The sequence below is a fragment of the Gasterosteus aculeatus genome, chromosome 16, assembly GCF_964276395.1.
Source record: "Gasterosteus aculeatus chromosome 16, fGasAcu3.hap1.1, whole genome shotgun sequence".
Classification (NCBI taxonomy): domain Eukaryota; kingdom Metazoa; phylum Chordata; class Actinopteri; order Perciformes; family Gasterosteidae; genus Gasterosteus; species Gasterosteus aculeatus.
This window is the reverse complement of record NC_135704.1, coordinates 11,943,626-11,957,866: the sequence shown is the minus strand read 5'-3', so window position 1 is coordinate 11,957,866 and position 14,241 is coordinate 11,943,626. Positions and strand designations below refer to the sequence as shown.

The 14,241-nt window shown below is 41.2% G+C and overlaps 1 long non-coding RNA gene across 1 annotated transcript; it reads right to left on the bottom strand.

Moving 5' to 3' along the window:
- Positions 1-7,378: 7,378 nt before the first annotated feature.
- Positions 7,379-10,570, bottom strand: LOC144388780 (uncharacterized). The gene is made up of 2 exons (XR_013453025.1): positions 10,423-10,570; positions 7,379-9,956 (listed from the first exon to the last, which is right to left on the bottom strand). It is a non-coding gene; the product is annotated as an uncharacterized LOC144388780 (long non-coding RNA).
- Between the last annotated feature and the right edge of the window lie 3,671 nt (positions 10,571-14,241).

Genomic DNA, 14,241 nt, shown 5'->3' with positions numbered 1-14,241 from the left:
AACATATCACCTTACACAGTTTGTCCAATCAAATTGTTTGAATCTGCACAAAAACGAAAGTGTTAAAACAACATATACCCCATGTGAAAAGGCAAATTATTTTGATTTATCACATTATTTTGTTTTAATTAAAATTTTGCAATTCCATAAGAACAAAATCCATAAGAAATCCTGAATAGAAACAAGACAACGATCCACACTAGAAAGAAGAAAACGCTCCTGAGGACATACAGATGTACCATATGCATTTATAAAGATGAGTTAAAAAGCCCCAGTATAAACCATATACTTGTATGAGGAGTTTTCTATGCTGACTGATACTGAACATTTGCTCTAGCCGAGTCGATACCATGGACCAAAACCATGTTCAAAATGTCATGAGCAGAGACGCGGCTCATCGCATCTTTCTAGAATCAGTGGAAAACTCTGCAGAGCCTTTTTTTTTCAAGAGATACAACATTCCCGATGGACTGATTTTGCTATTTTTGTATGTTTCTCTTGCCTTATTAATAAGATACGCAGGACTGAAAATCGACTATTTCTAAATCTGGACCACAACTGTGCCAGACAGAGGATTCCACATCGAAACAGAGCCGCCAGTTTTAACTGCGTCAAGTGTTTTATTATTGTGCTCTCACTGTCTTGATCATTCACTGTGTAATCACTGCTGCTGGTCATATTTCACAGCACACCCTTTGTTTCCGTCAAATACACTTTATAAATACTAACTGTGGTTCAGGAGGTACCTTAACTTGTGGAGTACAGTGGTTTGACTGTATGCATCTCAGGCAGATGGGGTAATTATGTTGTTATCTTAAGAAAACCTTTTCTTCTGAATCTCTCAAATAAACTCCCTGGCTCAGAATAGCAAAACAGCTGATGGTGTTATCCTCTCTCTTTTGGAGATTTGGTAAAAAATCCCTCAAGGCCATAATAAATCAGTTATTTTTCTGCCAGAAAAAAATGGCCCTTTACGACAAAGGATATCTTTGCTTTAGATGTTGTGTTTTTGTCTTATGTCACACGAGGTCTCAGCAGCAGGGCCGTTGAGACTCTCCACAGAAATAGTTTAATAGTAAAATGGTGAAATGATGGACTCCACTGTATTCAGATAATGTGGGAGGATTGTAGCAAGAGGCTCGAAAAGGCTTATTCAGAGTTTAAAATTCCATAGAAAATGTAATTCTATGAGGGATGTTTCGATCATTTCCGTAATCGGGTTTCGAGACAAATATTATCGGACAAAAACTCATCCTGTAGGAAAGAAAACAGCTGGTCTTGCTCACGGATTACAGGACAAATTAAACAATTTACACTGAAGAAGTTTTCCGGTAGACATTTTTTGCTTTCCATTCACCATTACATACGTTTGACTGGCTGTTTGGGCACTTCTCTCCCCCACATCACTATGTGTGCGCCTCCAGATGGCTACGATGCGTCACCCATGAAGAATGGCGCAACATAAGTCGGAACCGTTGGTGACTTTGCGGCGCACGACCCGCTGCAGAAACAAGGCAAATTGCTTCGCACAGTTACAGTGGTTTTCTGTATTTCCCTTTTAGCCTCGTCTGCTCTCATGTGAAATGTAATCCATGAGTAGGCTGAGGGATGCCACATCCAATTTGCAGAATTGTGTTAGGGCATGTTTATTTGGAGCTTTATAGCTGTCCAATTGACAGCTTTCTAAGCCCCTCCCCATTAACAGTGATTTTCCAATCCAACAATGATGAGGTACTGGAGGCCTTGTACGTTTTGGATGCTGTTTATTTTTGTTAATCCGTCTTCATGACCAACTAGCGCCAGCAGCTCCGTCCTTGAAATTTACACTCGGCACTCTGCAACACATGCTAAAAGGTTTTCCCCTTGTACTGTTAAAACGGAAACTTCAAAATCAAAAATCCAAACAAGAAAGCATCTGTTGTCTCCACAGCAAGCCAACCAGATTCATGTCAGAATGAAATGACAACGTAAATGACTTAATGTCTGTGTGTGTTTATATATTCCACATGGATCATCTGGTGGGAAGGATGCTGATTTTTTGATGGGGACTTACAGCTTCATGGTTAGTTTGTGCTCAAAAAGACCTGGTGAGGACATCGTCAAGCATGTGGAAAAACCAAAGTGTCCTTTTAAGCGATTTCACGTGTGGAGAAAAGCTCCTGATAATGATAATGTGAGGATAACCATTAACACTTTTGGACAGTTTTTCCTGGAGGGCATTTGTATCGCACATATAGTTTCACACATGAAAAGTGACAGAAATACTACAGCTAGGGGGAAAAAAATAAAAATGCTCACCTCAGCCCAGCACTGCAAGAAGTGAGTGTTGTATTGACATGTTCATATTATTTTGATCATAGTTTGTTATTAGCGTTTGAGATTATATTCAATAATGAAGGAAATTAAAAAAACAGGAATCAGCATTAAAAAGCTGTAGACAGTTTATGTTTTTATTTAACTAGCTAACCACTTAAATAAGAAGGAATAAGAAGCCCTCCTTTGTCTAGCTCAATTTGAAATGAAGGCCCCTTTGTTCGAGAAATAATAAAAAATTCAAAGGCAAATCAACCTCTATTATTATTATTATTAACTAGAGGTTGCGTTAAAACAGAAAGCTCAAAAGCAACGGTTATTCTTTACGTCTCATCATATATTGGAAAACCAGAAAGGTCTCCATCATTCAATCATCTGTCTGTTTTAACCTGCTGTTTGGGAACAAATGGGCACAAACCTTCTGGGACTAACAGTCTGAATTTGTAACTGGCACATACTTTAGTCTTTAGTTCATCAGGCTGGTTGAATGAATCACATTTTCAAGGCCTCTGCATTATTTTACGAATTCATTTTTATTATACAGCCCCTGACTCATGATATCTGGCTGTGATTTACTGAAGCAAAGGGCTGGAAAGCTTAGCGCTCATTCCAGCTTAAGGCAATCATGATGCTGGTCGGACGATATCTGCACCGTGAAATGAAAAAAAGGTGGTATTGCTGTTTGTTGTTTGTGATAAACTGAAGTCACATAACGAGAGTGGAAGAAATGAATGAGATAGAGAAACGCTTAATATACAGCGATATATTTGATCAAATAAGGAATGTACTAGTAATATGCAATTATTGTTTCCTCTAAGATCAACTAGCCCTTACATTTAAATATGATATTACAAGTAATTGTACTAATTCATTCATATTCTTTGAACTAAATGGATTCTGTTATAGTTTTCTTTTCAGTCTATTACAGATCTCCAAACATCAGTAAAAAGACCAAAGTGACAGCGAGATGAGAGAAGTGCATTACAGAGAGAAGAGACCCAATTTTCTGTGCGAGATGAATAATGAAATTTTCTGAATTGTTCCAATCCTGTAACTTTGCAAAATGACGCTGATCAAAGTTGATTCTGGAAGGGATGCTGGTACGGCTGAGTTTAAAATGTCTGAGATGGTGTAGGGGAGAATACCGCAGAGAGGACAGTTCTGTCTCTTGTCACGTCCTGTCATGACTTGTTTTACATTTACACCTTTCCCTCTTTGTCCGATGGCTCACACCGAGGCACTACAAATAGTTCGGACAATTCACTGTGGAATCGGCTGCCAGAATGCAGCTGCCACGAAGGCAGCCCACTGCAGGGCCCGTTTAATTATTACTATTTACAGTGCATTGTTATAAGTTTCCATCTTACATGGTAAGAGCTAAAAATCCATCAGCTGTTTATCATCCTTTGTTTAAACGTCTGTACGCTCACAGACAGAATTAAAAAAAAACATCCCTACACACCCACACACCCACGCACGCACACTCACACAGCCACAACAGATGCCTTGTCTCTGGTGCATTTTTTTGTTTTTTTAAAGATAACGGGCTGGTGTGGGCGTCCACAAAAAAAAAAGAAGACAAAAACAACAGCACAGTTTGCACCCAAAGTCAAACTCTACCTCTGGTTTAGTCCCCAGCAGCGCAGGGAAAAGGAGCCGAGGACACATCACACCGAGCCCGCTGTCTCTGTAGAACACTTAGCTCGCTCGCCTGGCGATTTTTATCTGCTTCTCTCCCGTTTCATGTTTGCAAAGCAACAGTCGCCCTCCTTTGCCAGAAATATTCTCTGAGGCCACAGGCAGTGCGGGTCCTTGGTTGTTTTCCAGCGATGGACAGTAACTGCTTGCCGTGCAGTTGAAAATGTGATCCTCAGCAAAAAAACACGTATTGGCTCGGTTCTAGTTCCTTGTGCGTGTGTAATTAACCGTCAAAAGATATTTGAACGTATTTATACATTGGTGAAATAATAAATCAAGTCAATAAATACAAATTCTGACACCATCCATCATCGGCTCAGTGATGTGACACACCGCGCAGGCTCATCGGGGGGGATGTTTCTTTGAGCTGGAGTGAACCGTCATAAATCTACCACCAGCAAAATGACTGCATACTCAAAGGGCACCAAATAATTGTGGTGCTTCAGGCAGAGCCAGTAGGACTGAAATAAAACAAGTGCTCTCTTTCTCTCACAATCCATGCACGCTAAAAATAAGCCTGTTCAGACGAGGGTGGCGGATTCTCGGCTGCATCCCCGGCTCTGGCTGTGGAGGCAACTGTTTGATAAGAGTGGAGCTATGAGGAAGAGATAGTACGTAACCGCGTGCCTCTGTTCCTCTGCGTGCGTGACATGCAGTACACAAGCCTTTTGATCTGCAATTCGTACACATCCTCCTACATACAGAAACAAATGAAAATGTTCAAAAGCAACTCCAGAGCAATGCTTTGCTTTTAGAAGAAGATCAGTTATGTGAAGGAATCAAATTGAATGTATACAAGCTGTTACTAATGTGGTAATTAGTAGTATTCAAATACTTCTATCTGCAAATTAGCAATCAATGAAACCTTTTAAGTACTTTGTAATGAGGGTTTTCGCACAGAAGCACTTGTTACCTAGCAACTACAAGCACAATACATTGCATGTGTATGTTGTCTTGACATGTTTTCATATCAATGTGGATGTTTTTTGTGCACCGTAGGTTTGCTGCAGGAGTGGGTTTATTTCTGATTCACGACGCTTGTCCATATTTTGAGCAGCAGGAGTAAAAATACATTTTTCAGACGTGGTTTCTCTTGGCTGTGTAAAGCCTCTGTCCCGCTGTCATTCACTTCATCATTGTCTTTTCGCTGCCATTTCAGTGCCTGCTGTGGCAATGGGACCAATATTTCAGCAGCTCGTATTGTGTTCCATTTGTGCCATTGGGTGTAAACGGTGTTGGACTCTTCCCCAGGTACAGCGCTCGGGTGTTTACATGCTGCCAAGAGACACTTTTCACACGTCAAAGCGATGGGCTGTGAGCTACTATGCAATTCCAACAAGTTTTTGGCATATTTGGCCAATACTTTAATTGAAGTTATACAACAATGACATTTTCTTTTTTGCTGTTTACTGTGACTGTGTCACTTTGGTAAACATTTGAAACTCAGATAAAGGATTCACAGTGTAAGATCACTAAATAACCTGTACCACTTTTGCATAGATTATTGCCAAGCAACTTAACATGTACACAACCATAAAAGCCAGAATTGTGTGTCTCCTCGGTTCTATTGAACAGAATCACAGCATTCATTTTCGACACTGGATACTTTGTGATTATTACACCAGTTAGTCAGTAATCTGCAACGCTGAGCAGACATGTGTTCAAAGGCTGTATGGATCTGTAAGACACAGCCCTGTGTGTAATTCATAATGCACTTCACCCACATGCATTTTTGATTCCATAGAAAAATAGAGCAGCCTTGCAGGCTCCACTTTCCGTCACCACAGGAACCCGCCCTCCCGTCGGCATTCAGCCTCAGGGAGCTGATTGGACTAAATGTTGCAGAATGAAGCACTGTTTCCTCTCCCACTCCGTCTTACTTTTTTTCGTCGGGGTCACATAAGCACAGAGGAGCTTAATTTCCTCCCCCTGCTTATATTTTCAAGGACCGGTGAGAACAACGGGTGACAGTGGCGAGGACAATGAAGATGGAGATAAGCCAAAGGAAAGTAAGGTCACTTTTTGACGCAAGGTTTCCCGTATCAAAAGGAAGCTTGCGAAAGTATTTCCATCACTTCAGCACATCAATCCTTTCTGATTAAACAAGAAAAAGGAATAGAGGAATCCTTTCGGAATACGCAGAAAACACTTCTGTCTAAGTTCAGATAACTGAATGATTGACATGACCATCCATTGAAGATAGAACTCTTATGAGTTGTTGCTGCACAAAAACACCACCTAATTGGTTGGCTCCAATTTGCATTCGACCCTTCCTGTTCCCCGTATTCCATTATGAGAGCTTTATGCTCCGGTAGTAACAAAGAGAAGCATTTTTAATTGGGGTAGAACAGGCAATGGGCTTTCTGGAGGCAACGAAGTTGAACTCGGGTGAGTGGGATAGCTTTCACAGCACTGCGTGTGAAAGCTACATTCAATTATGGGCTACTTGTCAGACGGAATGAATCATTCAACAATCCTAATGCATAATGCAGTCAAACAAAACTTTTGTGAAAAATATATTCCCGTACTGGAGAGATAATGACCACTGCGGTTTGGTGGGCGCTGCCATCAAGTGTCAAAGCGCATCATCATTTGGAAAGAAGAAAAAAACAACAAAGATTGAGCTAGAAGTCAACAAAAGAAGACATGTACAGGCTGTCAGGTGCAGTAAATGTTGACTGTAATTTCCAGAAACTGGTTGAAAGTACACGGGAGCAGGGACACAATTATACGCTTGACATGTCACTCTTTGCTGACTCCTTTAAAAAGTAATTTATCAAAGCGTTAGTTGAAAATAAAGTGGTTCTAACCTGATAATTTGATGAAACATTAACGTCACTTTGCAGAAAAATGAACCTGTTAAGGCGCATTACTTTTTTGAAACGGATTATACCCCAAGTGCTTCCAGGAAATTTACCAAAAAATGCTCTGCCACATGTTATTGAAAGTGACAGGCAGGTCTAAGGGCAGCTGTCCCCTGAAGGACAAACATCCAGCATCTAAAGCTGCAAAGCTAAGCTGCTGTAAAAGTAGAATGTCAGACACAGCAACAGCTTGTTTACAAAGATAAACCAAAGATCACAGCGAGGGGAGTGAGACTCAGCCAATTACTGTTAGCGATTGTGCCTGGTGTGTTTTCTTTTGTAAATACACACTTTTACATGTTTTTGCATTTTGGATCCGTCAAAACGCTTTGCTTAGAATGTGGTTTGCGACTTTAGACGACTTGAGTGCACAACCTAAACTTTGCTCACATCAAGTTTGGAGTTTTCAAGGCTGTTGCTCGCATTGCTTTGTCATCAGTTGGGGGAATTATTCATTTTGGCTCTGCTCAAAATATGCGTACCATCTGTTCCTCTTTATTCCAGTGCCGGCTCATGTTTAATGTTTCTGTGCTGATGGCATCGTCCACGTACAGTATAATAGCAATGTGTACATCAGGAAATCAGTTAAAGCAACCCTGGATATACAAATGCATTCAAAGCAAACTCTTATATGAATCATTTATTTTACTCTGTAGATTTAAACAGTGACCATGAAAAGTCTCCTTGTGCATTACATTACATAAAGGAAAGGCCATTAAAAACCCTTTGGCGTCTGCATGGCACATTATCAAACGTACACGTGACATGTTAGGAATATATCAGCAATTTGACCACAGCGCAGCAGCATTTATAGTCTATTAAAGTCCTCTGCGAGGGAGGTCAAGTGTGACTCATTTCATTATGATTATCCTCTTGAGACATATGGGAGTAGAATACGTAATAGACGTTCAGGCACATTTGCTCATACATGCACTCATTTAATATCAAAAATGTAACACATAAAACCAGTTACACACTCTACTGTACAAGCAAAGTCCATGTTCACGTTTCATGATCACCAATCCAACATGGAACCGCCTTCTGAAACTTACACGAGCCGTCCTAAGAAGAAGCTTGTGTAAGTGTCTGTAAGTACACGCTGCAACGTTTTTCAGCATGTACGGAAAAGGCTTTCAACAGATGGATTCATAATGTCCTTAAGAGCCGTCACACTGTAAACATACCTGACATGTGATCTCCACTCTGAACCCATCTTAAGCATTCTGGCATCAGCGGGCTGCTGTAAAGAGCCCGGGAATGAGAGCTAAGAATGATGAACAAAATAGATGAACAAAACAAAGTGTAGTCTGTAAAAAAGATTCTTGACTTGCTATCTCCTTTAAGTAATGATTTTTTCATCATCATCATTGCTACTTTTCCATTTATTTATTTATTAACTATGTTGTACCAGCACATTGAGGAAAACGCACAAAAACACAAAAATTAAAAATTAAAAAGGAAACCTGTTCAAAAGTTAGAACGAAAATTGATTGATTGATTGATGCATTTATAGTCCATTATCCATAGTTATAATAGCTAATAGCACCGGTCAGTCTTAAGGGTAAAGGGGCAAAGAGTCTTATAATGTTTGATTCCTTCCTTGTATAATTACAAGTTTATAACAACGAACATCTGTTAACGTCTGTTAATGTTGAGTGGCCATGAATTAGGAATATAGGAATATCTGAGCCTTAGATAAACACTTGGAAGAGCAAAAGAAAAAATAATATTCAGGCTGAAACGAGAAAGACAATTTAAAAGAGAAAACGCTTCACTTACCGGACCTAAAGGATTGATTTTTCTAAAATATGTATGTATAATGTATCAACTCATTTCATCCATAATGTTTTCTCTTCTCTTTAATGCTAATGGATAATTAATGCATATATAATATTAATGTCTCATACATATGGGTCAGAAGAATCATTTCCATATATATTCATGTATTTTCAAATGTTTGGCTCCGTAGACAGAAAAATCTTTCTCTGCTAAGCCTCAACCGGAGGAATTTCAAATGCACTCCCTGACGTGCCGAGCTAATCTTTGAATTTATAGTCTAATAATAGCTACTCGTATCAAACCATATTTGAATTTGTGTATTTTCGTTTGCCTGCCGAGTAAAACTGGCAGTGGACAAGGTGCCCGTGTGGGCCGCATCAAATGGCTCTGGCTTTGAGGAAGAAGAGAGCAGCATCGTCTTAATCGTTTGCCCCCAGAAAGGGGCCTTCAATACTACCTTTAATCACCTCGCTGCAAATTCTCACTGCTGACTCATGCGTCCTCATTTCATTTCATCCTCGCCCTGAGAGAGCGACACGGCCTTGAAAGTAACCACAGCGGACAGCTGAGGTGGCTCATTAACACCAGGCGTCCTGGTCCAGGAAATGTGTCTCCTTAATGGCTTGATTAAGACATAGTGCCGGCTGCAAAGAGTTATCCATCTACTGTAATGCTTTACATGATCTAAGTTCAGGCTGAACAAATAACATTTTACAGCAGCACAACACACAATATCCCGTTGCAAAACATTTACTAATGCTGGAAGCAATGCGCTTAACGATAAGTAAAAGGATTTTAGGATCTTTTGTGAAAATGTGATGTTGAAAGGGGGCAGTCAAGTGACATACAGGCACAGATTTAAAGGGACTCTCATCTCAGTGGGGTAATATCAGTGTCACGTTCATTCCCGCTGTCACTGACAATAAAGAGGGATTAAGCATGCGAGATGACTGCTGATTCAAAGGGGGAAAAAAACTACATTGCTCACTCTTTAGTTGTCTAACACACTTAATAGATGTCTGTTCATAAACTGTCTATGAGCAATGTGCTGCGTTAACTATACCAGGATAAACAAGTGGATCTTTTGTCTAATACCACATAGTGTATCGTTCCTCAAATTCTACAAGGTGTCAGTCAGTGGTTGCAACAAAAGAAATATAGCTGGATTAGTTGAGTGGGGGCTTCTGGCAGCGGGCTGAACAATATGCACCAGGGAGTCACAAGAGCACCGCCACAGACTGTCAATCTGCTGTGAAGTCAGCCAGATGGGAGACAACATCTTCTTCACCTCAGGGAAAAGCACTGGACAGAAACAGGAGAATGAAAGAGAGAGAGAGAGAGAGAGAATGAAAATAAGAATTTAAACAGAATTAGAGAAGCTTAATCCGCATCTGACACGAGGATGTTCAATGCTGCAGCAGCCAAGCAGCAATCACACGTCTTGGTAAGCTCTGGATCATTGGAGAGGAAGCTCGACAGGAGGCATGAATAAAACAAAATAATGGAAGAGCCGGACGAGCAGGAAGGTGAACACAATGTTTCCCTCGTGGGAGGCTTCCTGCTGCATGCTGGGAAGATGTAGACCCTAACATGTGTGTGTTAAACTGTCTAGGTATTGTAGCAGCTGATAAAACGAAACCCTGCAGACGGTGTACGGAGGGGTTGGTCAGGTTATTTTCAGTAACTGAGGCGGCCTCCAAAGCATATAATCCAGGATAAAGGTAACACACGGTTGTGGTGAATGTTGGGAAAAGAGTAAATAACTCACAATCCCAGGCGACGACCTGCTCTCTGAGGACAAAGCACCAAACGACATGTGGACAGATTCCCCGTGTGGTGATTCAGAGAGGTCCTTGTCGCAATTTCGCAGGGCAGTAGAAGTCATGATCTCTTGTCCCGGAGAATATATATTGTCTGTCAGCCACACAATGAAGAGCCTTTATATGGGCCATAAATTTCCAGGCCAGACTCGAGCAAAAACATGTCAGGATTCGTCTGTTGCAAACAGATAAGCGCTCTCGATTCCTAACCGTCCTCAGCTCACGGCGTTCTGATGCACCCCGGCGTCATGTAGACGTCTCTTACAAACCTGCGATCCTTGAACTATTGCATTTAATCATCAGTTGACGTAAGCAGCTGACTGAGGCCAGCGCAATGAGGAATTGTGTAACATCATGATGTATTGCATTCAGCCAGCCTCGCCATGACAACGGGGTCACTCAATGGAATTATCCTCCTAATTATTAAAGCTGTCTATGAGGAGTGTGGTACAGTTAATGGTATCGGTCAAATCCCTCATTCAGCAAAACAGTGTAATCGTTCCGGGGCCAATCAGGCCAAGCTTTGAATGCCGGTCCCCATATTTTACCCACATGGTACAGAACATTCTTGCAGCATCTATTTCCATTGTGATAGAAACACAATTTTATCGTATGAATACACACAGTAAACCTGCCACACGTTGAGAGAACAGCAGCACGGAAACACAGTTTTCATATGCACAATACATATTTTAACAAAGCTCACACGGAAATAGCAAAGCAGATTATTAAAGGCGCCCATGAGAAGGGGGAAGCACTGTACAGTACATTCAAGAGGCGTTGCTAGGAAACGCTACTGCCGGGTGAGTCAATGAGCAATCCACAGGCACTAAGAGGAGCTACAATAGAACAGACAGCCGAGCAGCCACACAATAATCTCAGTCCACATGGTCATTGCAATTATGCTAATTAATATGATCCTTACAGCCACTCCAATGCAAAACATGGTATTTAGACTACCATGACCGTCAGAAAACTGGAAGCAGTTAGAGGCGATGGAGGTACGCCTGTGAACTGAGGGGGAAAGTTCAAGGCAAGAGGAAAAAAGAGGTTATCACATTGAAAATGTGAGGTTGTGTGTGAGCTACAGCAGTGCTGTAAAGGTCAGAGAATTTGTCACATTTAGTAAAACACTGGTCTCCATTCTCGCTGTTGTCACTGTGGACAATTTCTAGAACTTGCCTCTGCTCTGATGGTCGCATTGTGTTGGGGTGAAACATAAAGCCTTGTCATGTACGCTCAAAAGGAAAAGTCATTTCACATGGATGTGCACACACGTGCTAAAGCAGAGTCTCTCTCTCTCACACACACACACACCCACACGCACACAGGTAGAGCAGATAATGAGTCGCCTACAGTATAATGGGTTTCAGTGTCAGACGAGCTCTGTCAGGTGTAGAAGGTTTTTTCATTTTGATGTGGGGGGGCACGGGGCCCCCTTGCTCCGTCGCGACAGGGAGAAAGGCGTTCTCTCTCTGCTGCATAATACTCTGCGCTGTTTATGCTCTACAGCTACACTGACATTGAATTTGTGGATAAATAATTTAGATTACATCGGCAAGATGAAATCCATCTTCTTGTGAAAAGTTTAACTGTACAGGCCGCGGAATTATACCCCCTATTTAAACAAAATGTGTTTTTGTCATTTTGGACGTGCTACTTAATGTAATATCTCTCATTTGTTGCAATCTTTAGGCAGATCAGAGAGATGTATATGCACCATTAAGGTTATTCATTTCTATAAAGGTATGTGTGTGCCTACGTGTGTGTGCGTTTGTGTGTGTGGTAACATATTGCTAATGCACTCTGTCCAAAAATATATCTCCTGCTTTGTGAATAATTTACAATGGGGCTGTTTTGAATCGACAGATATTTCTAAACAGATTGGATTACCATGTTCAGTCTTTTCAAAGTCTAGTCCTCTGTGATCAGATAATACCAAATAATTCATGAGCACAATCAGGTACTCTGCATGTTTACAATTGTTGTTCTGCATGGAATTGGGAACCTATTGCATGTATGAAGATGCAAGAGAATGCAGGGTAATCCTTCAGCAAGACAACAACATATGAAAGCAAAGTGGCTGCAGGATGTAAGCCTCTTAGCACCGTGCATCTTCATTTAAAATGACGGCAAGCAATATTAACTCCAGATTCCATGAAGCAAACCACTAAGCGTGTCAGGAGGCACCACAGTAAGAGAAGCTGTTCTGTATACAATGTCAAATTCAATAAAGTAAGTCGTTTCTTGCCTTGATAGATTTTGCATTTGAGTAAATTATGAACATAGGATCTACTGATATATTGGTTTCATACTCGCCACAGGATAAGCAAGCTTTAATTATTGAAATGGCCATATGGTAATTTGCTGCAACAATCTGTGAAAAACATGTTCCAAACCAGCGGTTTTCAATGGTTCTTTATGTTGTTGACAGTTTGGCTCTTGCCTTGCAGTCGAGTCATTATGACCATCGCCAGTAAAAGTTAATAATGACACCAAAACCTGTCAGTGTATATAACCAATAAAAACCTAATTTTGGTGTAATGAAAACAGAAACGATCTATGAATAGTTGATATCAAATATGCCGAGTGCTTGTCTCAATAATGCTGATTTAATCACTGATTAGATTGTGGGTTTAACAATCACATTATAAGGACAATAGTGCCATCTGCTGTACAGAGGGAGAGCTGTCAACGCATCTTTCATTTCCAATTAAATAATTATTCTTTTCAGTTCAATCCAAGTAACCTCAATGATGAGAATACAATGTCCCACAGTAGCACTTCATCTAGTGTTGTTGTTCTTCATCAACAAAAGCCGACAAAGTGTCTGTGCCTGCTCTCTGCAGAATTACCACTTCAGTTGGAGATGCTCAGCTGGTGACCTCGGCCCAACGTCCCCTGCAGTTCTCAAGAGAATCATCTCAAATCTCGCTCTCCCCAGACACTTTGAAGAGGAAGCAATGTACTCTACTAGATGTGTTCGCTTCAATTCATGTGTCACTGTTCTATATCTGCCTCCATCACTCCGGACAGGCGATGACTGACAGCCTTCTCCTGTCCACATAAAGGTTGCCGGGCCCCGCGTATCGTGAAGGACAGAACCTCCGGACCTTTTTCACATGCAGTTACAATGCTTCAATTGTTGCTACAAGAGAGGATACTTTACCTCAGCGGAGATTAAAGATGCAGACAGCAAAATGCTCTTTGTGTTAAATGTCTATTTAGTTACCTCTCTCTCTTCCTGTGCCCTGCTGTCACTGGTAATGCTCTTTTATTGCATTTTAGTGAAACAATACCTTGTCCAGATGGTTTCGGCACCACCATAGTGTGTTACTATGGGAGACAGCCTGCTGGCATTTGGGTTGTGTAAAGTTTTCACAAGCATTTCAGTTGTCTAACAGGACGAAGAAAAAAAAAATCTTCTTTGTTGAAGCACCTTTGGCAGCAATTACAACCTCAAGTCTTCTTGGGTAGGATTCCACAAGCGTGGCACGCCTATTTCTGGGCAGTTTCTCCCATTCTTCTTTGCAGAACCTCTCAAGTTCCATCAGGTTGGATGGGGAGCGTCGGTGCCATTTTCAGATCTCTCCAGAGATGTTCAATCAGGTTCAAGTCAGGGCTCCGCCTGGGCCACTCAAGGACATTCACAGAGTCCCGAAGCCACTCCTTTGTTATCTTGGCGTGTGCTTCGGGTCGTTGTCCTGTTGGAAGATGAACCGTCGGCCCAGTCTGAGGTCCACAGCGCTTTGGAGCATGTTTTCATC